The 16,792-nt window shown below is 37.1% G+C and overlaps 1 protein-coding gene across 5 annotated transcripts in view; it reads left to right on the top strand.

The window, feature by feature from the left end:
- Positions 1-16,792, top strand: part of COL24A1 (collagen type XXIV alpha 1 chain) — a 393,929-nt gene that overhangs the window by 115,971 nt on the left and 261,166 nt on the right. The gene's annotated exons all lie outside the window — the stretch shown is intronic.

Raw genomic sequence — 16,792 nt, 5'->3', positions numbered from 1 at the left:
CCCAGGGATGGGGGAGCCTGGTGGGCTGCCGTCTATGGGGTCGCACAGAGTCAGACATGACTGAAGCGACTTAGCAGCAGCAACCCATTTAATATAAGAGTGGAAGAGACCTTTATCCTTACAGTGGTGGTTTAGTCGCTAAGTTGTGTCCGACTCTTGAGACCCCATGGACTGTACCCTGCCAAACTCCTCTGTCTATGGGATTTTCCAGGCAAGAATACTGGAGTGGGTTGCCGTTTCCTTCTCCAGGGAATCTTCTGGGCTCAGGAATTGAACCCGAGTCTCCTGGATTGCAGGCAGACTCCTGTATTGCAGGTGGATTCTTTACCAACTGAGCTTCGAGGGAAGCCTTATGAGAAGGTCCTAAAATTAAAATGTTACAGAAAACACAAGGACAATTTAACACACTAATAACAGCATTACTCACCCTTCTGCTTTAGGGATTTTAAAAATGCCCATTTGAGATGATAGCTCAGAAACTAGGTTCTTATATATTTAGATTTTTTTTTTAAATCAAGTGAATTTTGCTTGATAATATAATTTGAGAGATGGTTAAAAATTGTGACATTATCTAATACCCCTATATTTAACAAGTGAGAAAGTTGTGGTTCAGAAAAGTGTTCTTGGGTTATCCTGGCTGTGTTGGTATAGCTAATTTGTACGTGGTGTTAGTGACTCAGTTGTGTCCAATTCCTTGCGACCACATGGATCCTGCCACGCTCCTCTGTACATGGGATTCTCCAGGCAAGGCTACTGGAGTGGGTTGCCATTCCCTTCTCCATGGAATCTTCCCAACCCAGATCCTGAACCCGGGTCCCCTGCATTGCCGACACATTCTTTACCATCTGAGCCACGAGGGAAGTCCAGATAGCTAGTTAGCTACCCGCTTTTCACTTGTGCTGTTTTTGTTACAATTCAGATATTTATTAGGATTAAGACATTGTGTGCTACAGTGTGCTGTCTACTCTATGAGGAAGAAAATTGTCTGTCATAACACCTTTTCTAGATTGGGTTGGCCCAAAAGTTCATTCAGGTTTTTCTCTACACTGTTATGGAAAAAATCAAACAAACCTTTTGGCCAACCTAGTAATTAAAATCTTACTTGTAATGCTAAACAATTGCAATCTTACCAGAATATTCATTTCCTTTTAAAGTATTTTATTCTTTGAGCTTTGCATTATTTCTTATAGATTAGAATAGGTCAGTGTCACCATTATTTGGGTGAGGAGAACAAGGCCAGTGATATTAAAAGTCTTGCTCAGGATCACATAGTTATAAGTGGTAAAATAAAGAATTGAACCTCACCTCCTTTGAATATAAATCCAACAGCCTTTTTCTTACTGCTTAGATATTGCTACTCTCTATCTTCTACCTCTTACTACTTAGAAGAACGCTATTTTTTTATAACATAGGGACAAAATGTGTTAAAGTTTCACTTTAATGAGTTTAATATATTAAGATAAACTTATGAAACTAAGAAATAAAAAGTAAGGCAAACATTTTGTTTTCTTGCAATTACATTCAACATTAAAGCTAATCTTATAACAATTATAACAGCAGAAGCTGTACCATAACCATTACCATCATCACCATTTTTTATCTGCAAGCATATTATTTCTTTACAGTTTATTCCTCATACCCATACTTCAACAGAAATACCTCTCATGTGTCAAAATTCTAATCTAAATATGCAGATATATGCTGTCTCAAAATTTATATTAGGTGAAGTTTATCTTCCTTATTCTTGTCTTGTCTGTTTTATGTCTTATTTTTTTCCCATCCATTCCCTAGCAAAGTATGCTGTCAGTAAAAGAACTAATTAATTTATTTATGCTACTGTATTACTTCCAGTGTTTAAACAGTTACCTTACCTATTAATAATTATATTTTAAATATAGTTTAAGGCAAAATAAGTAATCTTGAATGGTGGAATTTTAAATGTTGCTGAGAAAATATTTTCTCAGAGTCTCAGTGTTATATCACTTAAGTGGCTACCATCTTTATTAATTTAGCTGGTCTTATATATATATATATATACATATATATAAACTTTATCTTGACAATATATGAGTATTATTTACTTTCCTACTCCATAATGAACTGTAAAATTGTCCATGGAAGTTTTTAGATAACTTCTGGTTTCTTACCCCATAGGGAAATACAAAATTATCCAATATGCTATTGAGTTCAAAAGAGGAGTTCAAGAAAATTGTGGAAAAATAGTGAATGGAGTGATCACTGGGTTCTTTTTTAAAATTGTGCTATTCTTTACATTACAAATTTTTTGAAGTTTTCTTGCTTTAAAAATATATGCCTTTTTAAGAGATTTAGATCTTTGGAAAATTGTATTCAAAAAACATATGTATCCCATTTTTCCTAAATGGTATTTATTATAGAAAATCTGTCTAGTGTTTTACTGTGTCATGTGTGCTTTTTCTTTTGAACCAAAAAAGTGATTTGACCATGTTTATGAGGAAATCACTGTACTTAAAACTAAGATACAGTTACAACCACAAGTAAAACTATGCCAAGATTGACCTCAGTGACTGTTGCAGAATATTATCCTATGCATAAATGCTCCACTACGTTCTATTTACTTTAAGTAAAATCATCTTCAAATAGCTTTGACATTAAGTAAGGGCAAATATATTAGCATGGGGTATTACGTATCATGGGACACATATTTCAATTTAGATGATTAAAATTCCATGAGAAGAATGGTTACTTATGACAATTTTAATAACAGTAAATGGAAAACATCTTTTGATACCATTTCTGATCTCTTTGATGTGGAAAATATTAGCCATTTTAATACAAACATGGCCATTATCTCTTGGTAATTTATTAAATTATGTATGCTATTTGTTATATGTGAGGTAGATATTCAAATACAGAAGCAGAATTAAATGATCCAGGCCAACATAAAAGCTGACAGAAAGCATACATGTGAAATAAAATACAAAAACCTGGAAAGGCTGAAGTCTAAAAAGAATCTATATTTAATAAATTTTTGGCTATGCATATTTCAAAGACTGTTACTTCCAATTTTCTGCTGGTTTCATAGCTACTTAGAAGGGTGGATTGATGCTTCATTAAGGTACAGCTATGTTGATCCCATGTTTTTTCATTTACTGTCCTTAAGTATGAATAAGATGTACCTTATTGTACTCACCACTCCCTTCTAATTAATTTAATTAGTCTTACATTGTAAATGAGCTTGTTTCCTCAAGTTTTATGTAGATACAATTACTCAGTCTTTGCACGTAGAATATGATTCAATTTTTTAATTGAAGTATAGTAGATTTACAGTGTTAGTTTCGGGTGTGTAGCAAAATGATTCAGTTATACATATATATCTATTCTTTTTTATATTCTTTTCCATTATAGGTTATTATAAGATATTCACTATTATAAGATAGTTCCCTATGCTACACACTGCTTCCCTGGTAGCTCAGACGGTAAAGCATCTGCCTACAATGCAGGAGACCTGGGTTCGATCCCTGAGTTGGGAAGATCCCTTATGGAGAAGGAAATGGCAAGATCCCTTCTGGAGAAGGAAATGGCAACCCACTCCAGTACTCTTGCCTGGAAAATACCATGGACGGAGGAGACTGGTAGGCTACAGTCCATGGGGTTGCAAAGAGTCGGACATGACTGAGCAAATGGAATCATTTGAATAATCAGTGTGTCTATTAATCCCAAACTACTCATTTATCTCTCCTTTCCTTTATCCCTTCCTCCTTCAGTAATTAGTTTGTTTTCTGTGTCTTTGAGTCTTTACTTGTTTTGTAAATAAGTGCATTTGTATCATTCTTTTAGATTGCACATATACGTGATATCATATTTATCTTTTTTGTCTGACTCTACTTAATATGATAATCTCTAGGTCCATCCATGTTTCTTCAAATGGCATTACCTAATTTTTATGATTGAGTACTATTCCATTATATTCATGTATGCATTTGTATATATATATATATATATACACAAACACATTCATACATGCATATCATGTCTTTATCCATTCATCTTGTCAGTGGATGTTTAGGTTACTTCCATGTCTTGGCTATTGTAAATAGTGCTGCTGTGAACATTGGAGTGCATGTATCTTTTTGAATTAGAGTTTTCATCTTTTTTGGATATATCTCCTGGAGTGGGGTTGCTGGATCATATGGTAACTGTATTTTTGTTTTTTAAAGGAACTTCTGTGCTGTTCTCCATAGTGATGGCACTAGTTTACAACAGTGTCGGAAGGTTTTCTTTTCTCCACACTATCTGCAGCGTTTATTGTTTGTGGACTTTTTGATGATGGCCATTCTGACTGGTGTTAGGGGATACCTCACTGCAGTTTTGATTTGCATTTCTCTGTTAATTAGCCATTTTGAACATCTTTTCATGTGCCTGTTGGACACGGTTCAGTGTCAAGTAATTATTATAGCATATAATTTGTAGAATAACAGTAACTGTTTTTAGATAATTCCTTAAATTTTATGTAACATATTACACTTATAGTTTTAGAGTCTCAAAATTACCAGAAACTGGTAAAAATAAATTACATAACTTTCTGTATTATAAAATATGAAACACTCTGATAGTCAAAATAGTAAAGATAGTGGGCATAGAAAACTTCCAAATCCAAGTCCAAGTCACTATAAATATGATCTTTGGATTACTATTTTTTTTAACCTGAATACTAAAGCTCTATGTTTGATATGAGTAATTTTAAAAAGTATGAAAATGTATATGTATTAACATGGCATATATGTGTATACCACAGAAATTTATAGAGAAGCAGTAAAAGTTCAGTCCAAAACTGTTAGAATATTGCTAAGCTAAAAATTTGGGAAGATATTGTCATAAATCATATGCCCATACTGGTTGCCAAAGAATCACTTATTTCCCTGAGTAAACACTAAGTATGGAATTAAGTTGTTGTGAACCAACTTCCTTAGTGATGTCTGTATTATTTTAATGAAATTATAGACTTACAAGTAAGAGATACCTTCTCCTAGATAGTATAAATATTATATGATGCTACTGAAATGGATACATTTAAAAATAACATGTTATTTTGGTTGTTTGAATTATTTATTATTTGGCTTCATATTGGAATTTTAAAATCAGTGTTTCTGTTTAAAATTATTTCATTTTAAATTTTACCAGAAAACTTACTTCACCCAAAATAAAACATTGTATTTTATTCAGTTTGCAGATAGAGTTGATATTTGTAACACAATGTTTTTGGTTTTCAACCAGAAAAGTAAAAAATTGTTTTTTTAAGGGATTTGGTGTATTTCAGGATCAGGCTGTGTTAAAATTGTTTTATTAAAAAACTCATTTGTTCCTTAGGCTTAGATTGTTGACATTTGAGAAGTGGTTTTCTTCCAAACTACTTTTGATTAGGTACTTACTAATCAATTATTTTTAAAGACCTAATATAATCACTTACATATTAGTCAACATTTGTGTACTCATGCTTTTGGATACTGAGATAATGTAGTTCTTACGTCTTCCTTTTTTTCCTTGCTGCACTCTACACTGTCACAATTGGATCAAAATCTTTATTGTCAGTTAATATTGGAGATCTTAAAACAAGATAGTAGACAATCTTTCAGAGAAGGCAGTGGCACCCCACTCCAGCACTCTTGCCTGGAAAATCCCATGGATGGAGGAGCCTGGTGGGCCGCAGTCCATGGGGTCGCTAAGAGTCGGACACGACTGAGTGACTTCACTTTCACTTTTCACTTTCATGCATTGGAGAAGGAAATGGCAACTCACTCCAGTGTTCTTGCCTGGAGAATCCCAGGGACGCGGGAGCCTCATGGGCTGCCATCTATGGGGTCGCACAGAGTCGAACACGACTGAAGCGACTTAGCAGCAGCAGCAATCTTTATTAGCTGAGACTCTTAGACATGATAGGGCTTCCCTGGTGGCTCAGAGGTTAAAGTGCCTGCCTGTAATGCGGGAGACCTGGGTTCGATCCCTGGGTTCGGGAAGATCCCCTGGAGAAGGAAATGGCAACCCACTCCAGTATTCTTGCCTGGAGAATCCCATGGACAGAGGAGCCTGGTGGGCTACAGTCAGGTCGCAAAGAGGTGGACATGACTGAGTGACTTCACTGTCACTTAAACATGATAGAACTACTGTTCTGTTTTATATGTCTTACTGTTTTTATTTGAGAAGCTTCTTGGAGCATATGATATGAACCAAATTATTTAAAAGCATAACACTACCCGCTGATTTATAATAGAAAAGAAGAATGCTGTTAAAAAAAAATGAGCAATACAGGGAAAGAGGATTTATGTATATGTGTTAAACTTATTTTATTGTTCTTGTTCAGTCACTAAGTTGTGTCCAACTCTTTGTGACCCCATGGACTGCAGCAAGCCAGGCTCTCCTGCCCTTATCTCCTGAAGTTTGCTCAAATTCATGTCCACTGAGTTGGTGATGGTGTCTAACCATCTCATCTTCTGCTGCCCCCCTTCTCCTTTTCCCTTCAATCTTTATCAGCATTAAGATCTTTTCCAGTGAGTCAGCTCTTGGCATTAAGTGGCCAAAGTATTTGAGCTTCAGCATCAGTCCTTCCAATGAATATTCAGGATTGATTTTCTTTAGGATTGACTGGTTGGATCTTGTAGTCCAGGGGACTCTCAAGAGTCTTTTTCCAACACCACAATTCAAAAACATCAATTTTTCAGCACTCTGCTTTCTTTATGGTCCAACTCTCACATCCATACATGACTACTAGAAAAACATAGTTTTGACTATATGGACCTTTGTTGGCAAAGTGATGTCTCTGCAATTTAATATGCTGTCTAGTTTTGTCATAGCTTTTCTCCCAAGGAGCATGTGTCTTTTAATTTCATAGATTGAGTGTCCACAGTGATTTTGGAGTGCAAGAAAATAGGATCTGTCACTGCTTCTACTTTTTCCCCTTCTATTTGCCATGAAATGATGGGACTGGATTTTATATATGTTACTAATTCCAAGTAGCTCTCTTTTTAAGGCAGAGTTTCCAAACTTCATTCTGTAGTGCCACAGGAAATTCTATAGCTCCATTAAAAGAAATTTTTTTTTCAGGGTCACAGTAGTGTCTTACAGTGTCTTTATCCATAGTCTCTTACAGTAAGTTGAAGCAAATTTATATAGATCCATGGCCTAAAATATCTATGCCAAAACTGACTTTTCCAGGATTGAAGATAACATATTGGAGATTGGATTGGCTCTAAACAATACCTAGAAAATAGTTGTCAAAATGTAGACGTTTTTTTCCTGAGGACTTTTTCAGATCTGATAATAATAGGTTATAAATAATCAAATCATATTATAATTGAAGTTTGATTAAAAGCAAAAGAGTATTCTGTTTTCTTCCTATGAACATCAAAGTATCACAACCTAGAATAGTGGGGAAAATAACACCCTTAGGCACTGGGACTTCAGAGATGTTTACTTTTCTAAGTATAGAAAATAGTATCTCCTGTTCTGTTCTCAGACATCTTTCTGCTAGAAGAATCTATTTTAAGTAAACTGTATTTTGGCTTCTAACTCCAGTGTTAGAATTTCAGAATATAAAATCTTCTGTTAGACATCTGTTATTAGTTCTTTCTTTAGCCCCAAACAATCTTAAATATGTACTGCAAAGCCATGTTTCAAATACATACATTTTATGGAGAATTGGGAGACAGTGTTTTCTTTGTCCCAGGAAAAGTTTGAGTTAAATTATAGAAAAAGAAAGGACTAGTATTGCTGCTACTGCTAAGTCACTTCAGTCGTGTCTTACTCTGTGCGACCCCATAGACGGCAGCCCACCAGGCTCCCCTGTCCATGGGATTTTCCAGGCAAGAGGACTGGAGCGGGTTGCCATTGCCTTCTCCGAGTATTGCTAGAGCACTACAAAAAATTGTCACTAATTTTTCAGGAAAACTGTATTTTCTGGATTCTGCTTTACTGGCTTAGGCTGTAGTAAGTAGGTTTGGCTAACTATAGCTTGACAGGAGGGCTTCCTATGTGGCTCAGTGTTCAAAGAATCTGTCTGCCAATGCATGAGATGCCAGAAACATGAATTCAATCCCTGGGTTGGCAAGATCCCCTGGAGAAGGGAATGGCTACCCACTCCAGTATTCTTGCCTGAGAATCCCAGGGACAGAGGAGCCTGGCAGGCTACAGTCCATGGGTTTGCAAAGAGTTGGGCATGACTTAGTGGTGATAAGCTTGGCAAGAAGAGCTCAGGAGTTTGGATTAAACCTACCTTCAAGGTCAAGTCACTTCCCTGGTGACTCAGACGGTAAAGCGTCTGTCTATGATGTGGGAGACCTGGGTTCGATCCCTGGGTTGGGAAGATCCCTTGGAGAAGGAAATGGCAATCCACTCCAGTACTGTTGCCTGGAAAATCCCATGGACAGAGGAGCCTGGTAGGCTACAGTCCATGGGGTCGCAAAGAGTTGGACATGACTGAGCGACTTCACATTCAAGGTCAAGTCAGTTACTGACCAAGAAGAGAGATGCCCAGTGAACACAATTAGTAAATTTGAGAAAATCCAGGCAGAGCATGATTTCATGAGGGTATGACACCAGCAAGTAGAAATTTAGGCAGGCATTTATTTTCAGGGTGAAAAACTTCAGGGAGAACTCAAGAGAGTCTTGTAGGTTATAAAAATGAGGAATGTGAAAATGTGAGTGCAGATATGGAAGTGAAATTTGGCTTGGGTTCATGATCTGTATTCTCCTTGTGGGAAAATTTAAGAATAAGGTTGGCCTTTATGATTGAGGGATAATGTTATGTGTCAAAAATGGTTCTTGAACACAAGATTAAGGCATATTCTTGTTCCTAGAACTAGAGTACAAGTGGTAACCAGTCTTTAACAACAATACAGGAGCTTCAGTCTGAGAACTGAGGCCCAGGTCATAGCTGCTGTTGCTGCTGTTAAGTTGCGTCAGTCGTGTCTGACTCTGTGCGACCCCATAGGCGGCAGCCCAACAGGCTCCCCTGTCCCTGGGATTCTCTAGGCAAGAATGCTGGAGTGGGTTGACATTTCCTTCTCCAATGCATGAAAGTGAAAAGTGAAAGCTGCTGCTGCTGCTGCTAAGTCGCTTCAGTCGTGTCTGACTCTGTGCGACCACATAGACGGCAGCCCACCAGGCTCCCCCGTCCCTGGAATTCTCCAGGCAAGAACGCTGGAGTGGGTTGCCATTTCCTTCTCCAATGCATGAAAGTGAAAAGTTAAAGTGAAAGCTAGGTTAATAATAAAACCTGATTTGATGCTAAATCTCCAAGAATTTGGCTGAAACCCCTTAAATTCTTACCTAAGTTTACAATTAGTTTCAACTATTACAGAATGGTTTATCATTGAAATGTGCATCAAATCGTCTTACCTAAGAGGAAAAGAAAGCAGCAAAGACTGAATTATCACCAAGTGCTTTATACTCTAATTTTCCTTATAGTAAAGTGTTTGTCTTTAAAGGACTTTAAACTATCAGGATTTTCTGGTAATATGTATTCATGTGTAGAATGTATAAACTTGACCTGTAGGTTTTATTATTTTAGTATATTTAATCCTAGACAATTTGGTGCAGTCTTCTCTTTTTATTTCTTCCTCTTGGAACAAGTTGAATTTCTGTTTTTATTGGTAGTGACTGTTTATCAGTAATACCTGTTTAGTGTATGTATCTTTTATGATAACTTTTATTTATCTCTACTTTAAGTTGAACTTTTTTCTAAACACTTGTTCTTTAGAAAGAGTAAAATGGGTTCACAGTTCATTGAAGTCTTTAATAGAAGAAGTTTGCAATGATTTTATTTTTTTGATTCTATAAATATAGTCATCAATGATTTTATGGTTTAGTTCTAATCTTTCTCTAGTTTTATATTCAGTATTTTTTAAATGTCTTTGTAGAACTAGGAAAATAATTATCTTACTAGATTCCAAAAGGGGTAAGTTTTCCACTGTTTCATGATACTTAGCTTACTACCAAGTATAGTATCTATGTGTAGTCTGTGGTATTAACACCACATATGTATTCAGGCATACCAAGTCTAGAATATTTCTTTTGTTCTTAATGTTTGATAACTACCATATTTGATAGCAGTAACATCAGACCCAAGCAAGAGAGAAGCTTGATGTGGGTTCTGCATTTTAGAGGACTCTGCACTTCAAAAACAATTAAAATAAATGTATTCACACACACACACACACACACACACACACACACACACACACACACACATACACACACATGAGTTCCCCATCATTCAGGATCTAGCCTTTAGCACTGGCATTGTATGACCTGTAATCCTAGACATCCATTCATGTTGTTATATATTAGGTACCTATTGCTTATTCCATGTTAGAGGTGTAGAAAACAATACGTATATGTTATTTCTTATAGTTTCTGTGGGTTAGGAATTTGGGAGTGGCTTATTTGGGTGGGTTTAGCTTAGGGTTTTATATGAAGTTATAATCAACATTTGCTAGCTAGGTAATGCTCAAAGTCCTTCAAGCTAGGCTTCAGCAGGACATGAACTAAGAAATTCCAGATGTATAAGCTGGATTTAGAAAAGGCAGAGGGACCAGAGGTCAAATTACCAACATTTGTTAGATCATAGAAAACGCAAAGGAATTCCAGAAAAACAACTAATTCTGCTGAAGCTTCAATACTTTGGGCCACCTGATGTGAAGAGCTGACTCATTGGAAAGGAGCCTGGTGAATATCGAGGGCAGGAGGAGAAGGGGCTACAGAAGATGAGATGGTTGGATGGCATCACTGACTCAATGGACATGAGTTTGAGCAAACTCTGGGAGATTGTGAGGGACAGGGAGGCCTGGCGTTCTGCAGTCCATGAGGTCATGAAGAGTTGGACATGACTGAGTACTGAACAGCAAGGAGCCCCTCTACTCACTGTTTTTTAAGGGAATTAAGCACAGGGAGGCTAGGTCACTTGTTCAAGGTCACCCACACCTATAGGGGAGTCAGGATTTGACCATATAGATCTGGCTCCACTGAACTGACTTGTACCCTGAGCATGGATGCAAAGTTGTTTGTTGAAATCATTGTAAAATATATTTCAATGAAAATTCCTACCTGATAGTCCAGTCATCTGAAGGCTTGAGTGGGACTGAAGGATCTTATTAAGGTGGCTCACTTACTGGCTGATGGGAAGTCTCATTCCCTCCCGATGGGGAGCTCTCCACATGGCAACTTGAGTGTCCTTTTTTTCGGTAAATGTTTAATTTTTTTTTTTTAATTTTTGGCTGTGCCGAGTCTTCCCTGTTGCACATGGGCTTTGTCTAGTTGTGATAAGTGGGAGCTATCTTTCATTGCAGTGTGTGAGCTTCTCATTGTGGTGGCTTCCCTTGTGGAGCCCAGGCTCTAGGCTCATGAGCTTCATTAGTTGTGACGCATAGGCTTACTAGCTGCAGCTCATGAGCTCCAGAGCATGCAGGCTTCCATAGCTGTGGTGTGAGGGCTCCGTGGTTGTGGCTCTTGGGCTCTCGAGTATGGGCTCAGTAGTTGTGGTGCGTAGGCTTACTTGTCCCATGGCATGTGGAATGTTCCTAGACCAGGGACCAAGCCCATTTCCTCTGCGCTGGCTGGCAGATTCTTATCCACTGTGCCAGCAGTGTAAGTCCTGTGTGTCTTTACAGCATGGCTGCTAGCTTCCACCAGAGCAGATGGTTAATGAGAACAGGATGAATGGCTAGTGCCTTTTGTGACATATCTTTGGAAGTCACATATTGTCATTTCTATGTTCCGTTAGTTGCATAGACCAGTCAGAATTCAAAATAAGAGAGGATACACAAGGGCATTAATACCATGAAAACCCTGAGGATCCATCTCTGAGGCTGGCTACCAAGGTATTTTAATAAAATTCAAGCCTAGAGAAATTCTTCTCCACGTATCTTGCCTATAACCTCACATCTGAATACCATAAAGTTTTGTAGATGGTACCACTGCCAAAATGAAACATGGAAACTGCTTGAGATTATGATGAAGATTGAGAAGCCAGTAGAAGCACTGAGGTCAAGGAAAGATGAATTAATGTATCTTATTCTCCTTTCAGCATGAATGCAATAGGATCTTGTGTAATGAAGTACTGTTTTGGTAATGCAAACCGTCTATTTTCCTGCTTCTCTTTGTGCTCTGATTTTTGGTTTCAGAGGTAGTAGAATGAGTATAGTATTTGTAGTAGTTGTACCATTTTGTAGTATTAAATAATTCATATTACTCTTAAATTTGTATTTCATAGGTATAGACACAAAATTCATGAAGCAGGATAAAAATTGTTTACATTGGCAAGTAGATGCATAGGAAATGCTAGAATAATGAAAATTTCAAAATATAGATATTAGATTACATTAAAATTTTAAAGAAAATATAAAATTTTAAATTTATTGAACCAGTATTATTCATTATTTATACTTTGTATATAGTATAATATATTTATAATTTATAATAGAAAATAAAAATCAGTAGAAAATTTTCAAAGAGATTATTTACTTAAATTTTTAAAATCTAGAAATAGTGCAAGTGGTCTTATATTGAGCATTACCATAGAGTAAAATTTGTAATAGGATTATGTACTCTAAAATGTAAATTTAATTACCATTTTTGTATAAGTTTCCTATCTGTTCCTACATAATAAATACTACAAACGTAGCAGCTTAAAATAATACTCATTTATTATCTCACAGTTTTCATGGGTCACCCATCCAGATACTACTTATCTAGGTCTTCTGCTGAGGGTCATGAAGCCGCAGTGTCAGCTGCTGCATTATTACCTGGAGTCTTGGCTGAGCAGAGTTCATTTCCAAGCTCATTCAGGTTGTGAGAAGAATTTTTTTCCTTGAGTTTGTGGAACTGAGGACTCTGGCTTTTTGCTTTTCTTTTTATTTGAGGGGGGTGGGGTAGCCCACCTTCAGGTCCTATGTCCATAGTTCCTTGAGGTCATTCACAGTTCCCTGCAATGTAGGCATCTCCAACACAGCTGGTTGTTTCATCAAGCTCACATGGGAAGATCCTAGCTCCAGACTGCTAAAGTGGACTTGTGTGGTATAGCATAATCACATCAGTGACATCCCATCATCTTTACTGTATTCTAGTTGTTAGAAGAAGCAAATCATAGCCCCACCACACTCAAAGGAAGGGTTTGGACAAAGATATGGACACTGGGAGGTAGGAATCATGAGGTGTCACCTTAAAGTCTGTTCACTACAGTGATCAAGCAGTGGAAATGAGCAAGAAAATTATTCACAACTTGAAGAGATCAAGTGAAGTCCCCTACAAAATAAATCTTTACAAAATAAAATTTTGTAACTGATCAAAACAATAAAAATGTAAGAAAGAGAATTATGTTCATAGAAGCAACAGTACAACTCTGGTATGCCCATTTAGACGATGATAAGAAATTGCCAGTTATGCTAAAATGCCATAATGCCAACTTGCCATTTGTGAAATTGGCAAGTTGAGCAAAAAGGGCAAAAACTCAAGCTTTCCTATGGATGATAACCTGCAAATTGGCCATTACACCCTTTGGTAGGAAAACTCAGTTTGATTAAATTAGTGGTTATAATTTTCCACAAAGTAAATATGAGGGAAATTTTATTTCATTTTGCAATGTATTTTTTCGAGGAGAAACGGAAACTGTAGAAACTCCTTTGTATTCCAAGTTCAAAGGCAAAGTGCTTTGTCACTATTGTTCCATATTTCACAATCAATATTTCAGATCCTTTTTTTTTTTTTTTACAATGGAAAAAGTATAGCTGCAAACACTTAGGTTCATTTTATTAAAGGAACTCAGAGCTCTTCCTGCATTAGAAAAGAAAAAAAAAATGCGTGTGGTTGGCAGAATTGAAATAACAACTGAATAAAGGGTGAACAAGCAGGGGCATATGCAACATTATGAAACACTGGCATGATTTCCTTCGAAAGAAGATATACGGCCAATATAGCGAAATGATGCTTTTCTGTGACATTAACTGTACTATATTTCATACAACAAAACGTCTAGATGTAATAGCAATTATTTCAAATATTGGTAACACAGTGGTCAATAAATAAAATAGATAAAAACAATAAATTATCTCTGTCTAGAACAGAAAAATTAAAAATGGAGTGGAATGCTTAATGGGTAGCAAAGTGAGAGGAGAAATAATACATACAAATTTTTAAAGTAGATATAGTTTCAGTTCAACTAAATTGTTTCAGGGGCAAAGTGACATTGGGCAGCTAATATTTATTACATATATTGTTGAACTACCAGAAGAATAGGAAGTTGAAATTAATAAGTACTTATTCCGTTGTTTTTACGCTGTTCGTAGGGAATCCAGGCTTTGTGATAAGGGGAGAACTAGTCACAGGTCTCTGCCTTCTCCCCAGGGACTGGAGAGCAGCCTCCCCCACTGGATGAGAGTAGGGGGCCAATGGGTTTCAAAGATCACATCTTCTAGGCATCCTGAATGATTCTCCAAAAATGATTTTAGCAATCTGGCTTCTTGTTTAGACCAATTGCCCTTAAAAAAAAATTATTAACATATAATTTACATTCATTCGCCCCTTGAAAGTGTACAATTCGGTGGTTATTAGTATACTCACAGACTTGTGCAGCCATCACACTGTCTAATTTTAGAACATTTTCATTATCTCAGAAAGAAACTATATGATGTCACCCCCCAGTTCTTCACCACATCACAAGCTGTAGGCAATCATTAATCCACTTTCTATCTCTGTAGATTTACTTGTTCTGGACATTTCACATCAGTGGAGTCAGGCAGTGTGTCCCCTATTGTATATTATTTCACTGAGGTTTCTGGAAAACTTACTTAGGATCTGTCTAAAAATATCAATCGTCTCTTATACTTCAGATTTATTACAGTTTTTTAATTCTACTCTTTCCATTACCTGTATATCATAAAAACTTTCAAATGTCTATAATAATTCATACTGAATGGAATGATGTACTATAGATTTTTAAGCTTGTTGGCAACAGCATTTGACTTCCAAGGACAATGAAAGCAAATCCCTGTGTGAGCTTCAACTGATTTTAAAGGGGGTATAGCTGCAATATGTTTGACTACACAGATGAATTTTGCATTATCCTCTAATTACAAAATAAGGGAAACTGCTTCTAGTAGGAATTAACTATGTCTTAGAAACATCATACCTTTTTTTCCCCATTCTTAAAACAACTTTGCAATTTAGTCCATTCATGTTTGTATTAGTGAAGCAGTGATTTCTGGCAGTTTGTTAAACATATTTAATACTGGCTTGCCTAAGTAAAAGATTATAAAAAATCTAATAATGTGCTGTTATTTTTGTTAGTCTTACCAGTTTTTATAAACGAATGCTATCAAACTGTTGGAAATAAGTCTTACAAAGCATTTTGTAGTCTTTAAAAAAATTATTTATTTTTGGTTGCACTAGGTCTTCGTTGTAATGAGACGGCTCTTTCTAGTTGCAGCGAGTGGGGGCTACGCTTCGATGCAGTGTGCAGGCTTCTCATTGTGGTGGCTTCTCTTGTTACAGAGCACAGGTTCCATGCGCGTGGGCTTCAGTAGTGACAGCACTCGGGTTCAGTAGTTGTGGTGCCAGGGTTAGTTGCTCTGAGGCATGTGGAATCCTCCCAGACCAGGGACTGAACACGTGTCCTCTGCATTGGTAGGCAGGTTCTTATCCACTGCACCACTGCAGTGTCCTTGTCGTTGTTGTTCTTGTTGTTCAGTCACTCAGTTGTGTCCCAACTTTGTGACCCCATGGACTGCAGCATGCCAGGACTCCCTGTCCATCACCAACTCCCACAGTTTACTCAAACTCATGCCCACTGAGTCAGTGATGCCATCCAACCATCTCATCTTCTGTCGTCCCCTTCTCCTCCCACCTTCAATCTTTCCCAGCATCATGGTCTTTTCAAATGAGTCAGTTCTTTGCATCAGGTGGCCAAAGTATTGGAGCTTCAGCTTCAGCATCAGCCCTTTCAACGTATATTCAGGACTGATTTCCTTTAGGATTGACTGGTTTGATCTCCCTGCAGTCCAAGGGACTCTCAAGAATCTTCTCCAAAACCACAGTTCAAAAGCATCAATTCTTTGGTGTTCAGCCTTCTTTATAGTCCAGCTCTCACATCCATACATGACTACTGGAAAAATCATAGCTTTGACTGGACAAACCTTTGTCAGGAAAATAATGTCTCTGCTTTTTAATATGCTACCTAGGTGGGTCATAGCTTTTTTTCCAAGGAGCAAGCATCTTTTAATTTCATGACTGCAGTAACCATCTGCAGTGATTTTGGAGCCCAAAAGAATAAAGTCTCTCATTGTTTCCACTGTTTCCCCATCTATTTGCCATGAAGTAATGGGACTGGATGCCATGTCTTTTGAATGTTCAATTTTAAGCCCACTTTTTCACTCTCCTCTTTCACCTTCTTCAAGAGGCTCTTTAGTTTTTCTTCGCTTTCTGCCATAAGGGTGGTGTCATATGCATATCTGAGGTTTTTGATATTTCTCCTGGTAATCTTGATTGCAGCTTGTGCTTCATCCAGCGTGGCATTTTGCATGATGTACTCTGCATATAAATACGCAGGGTGATAATATACAGCTTTCATGTACTCCTTTCCCAATTTAGAACCAGTCCATTGTTCCATGTCTGGTTCTAACTGTTGCTTCTTGACCGGCATACAGATTTCTCAGGAGGCCGGTAAGGTGGTCTGGTATTCCCATCTCTTTAAGAATTTTCCACAGTTTATTGTGATCAACCCAGTCAAAGGCTTTGGCATAATCCATAAAGCAGAAGTAGATGTTTT

This window comes from Ovis aries, chromosome 1 (assembly GCF_016772045.2).
Source record: "Ovis aries strain OAR_USU_Benz2616 breed Rambouillet chromosome 1, ARS-UI_Ramb_v3.0, whole genome shotgun sequence".
In the NCBI taxonomy this organism is placed as follows: domain Eukaryota; kingdom Metazoa; phylum Chordata; class Mammalia; order Artiodactyla; family Bovidae; genus Ovis; species Ovis aries.
Note: the sequence above shows the minus strand (reverse complement) of the source record. Positions and strands in the feature narration are given on the sequence as shown.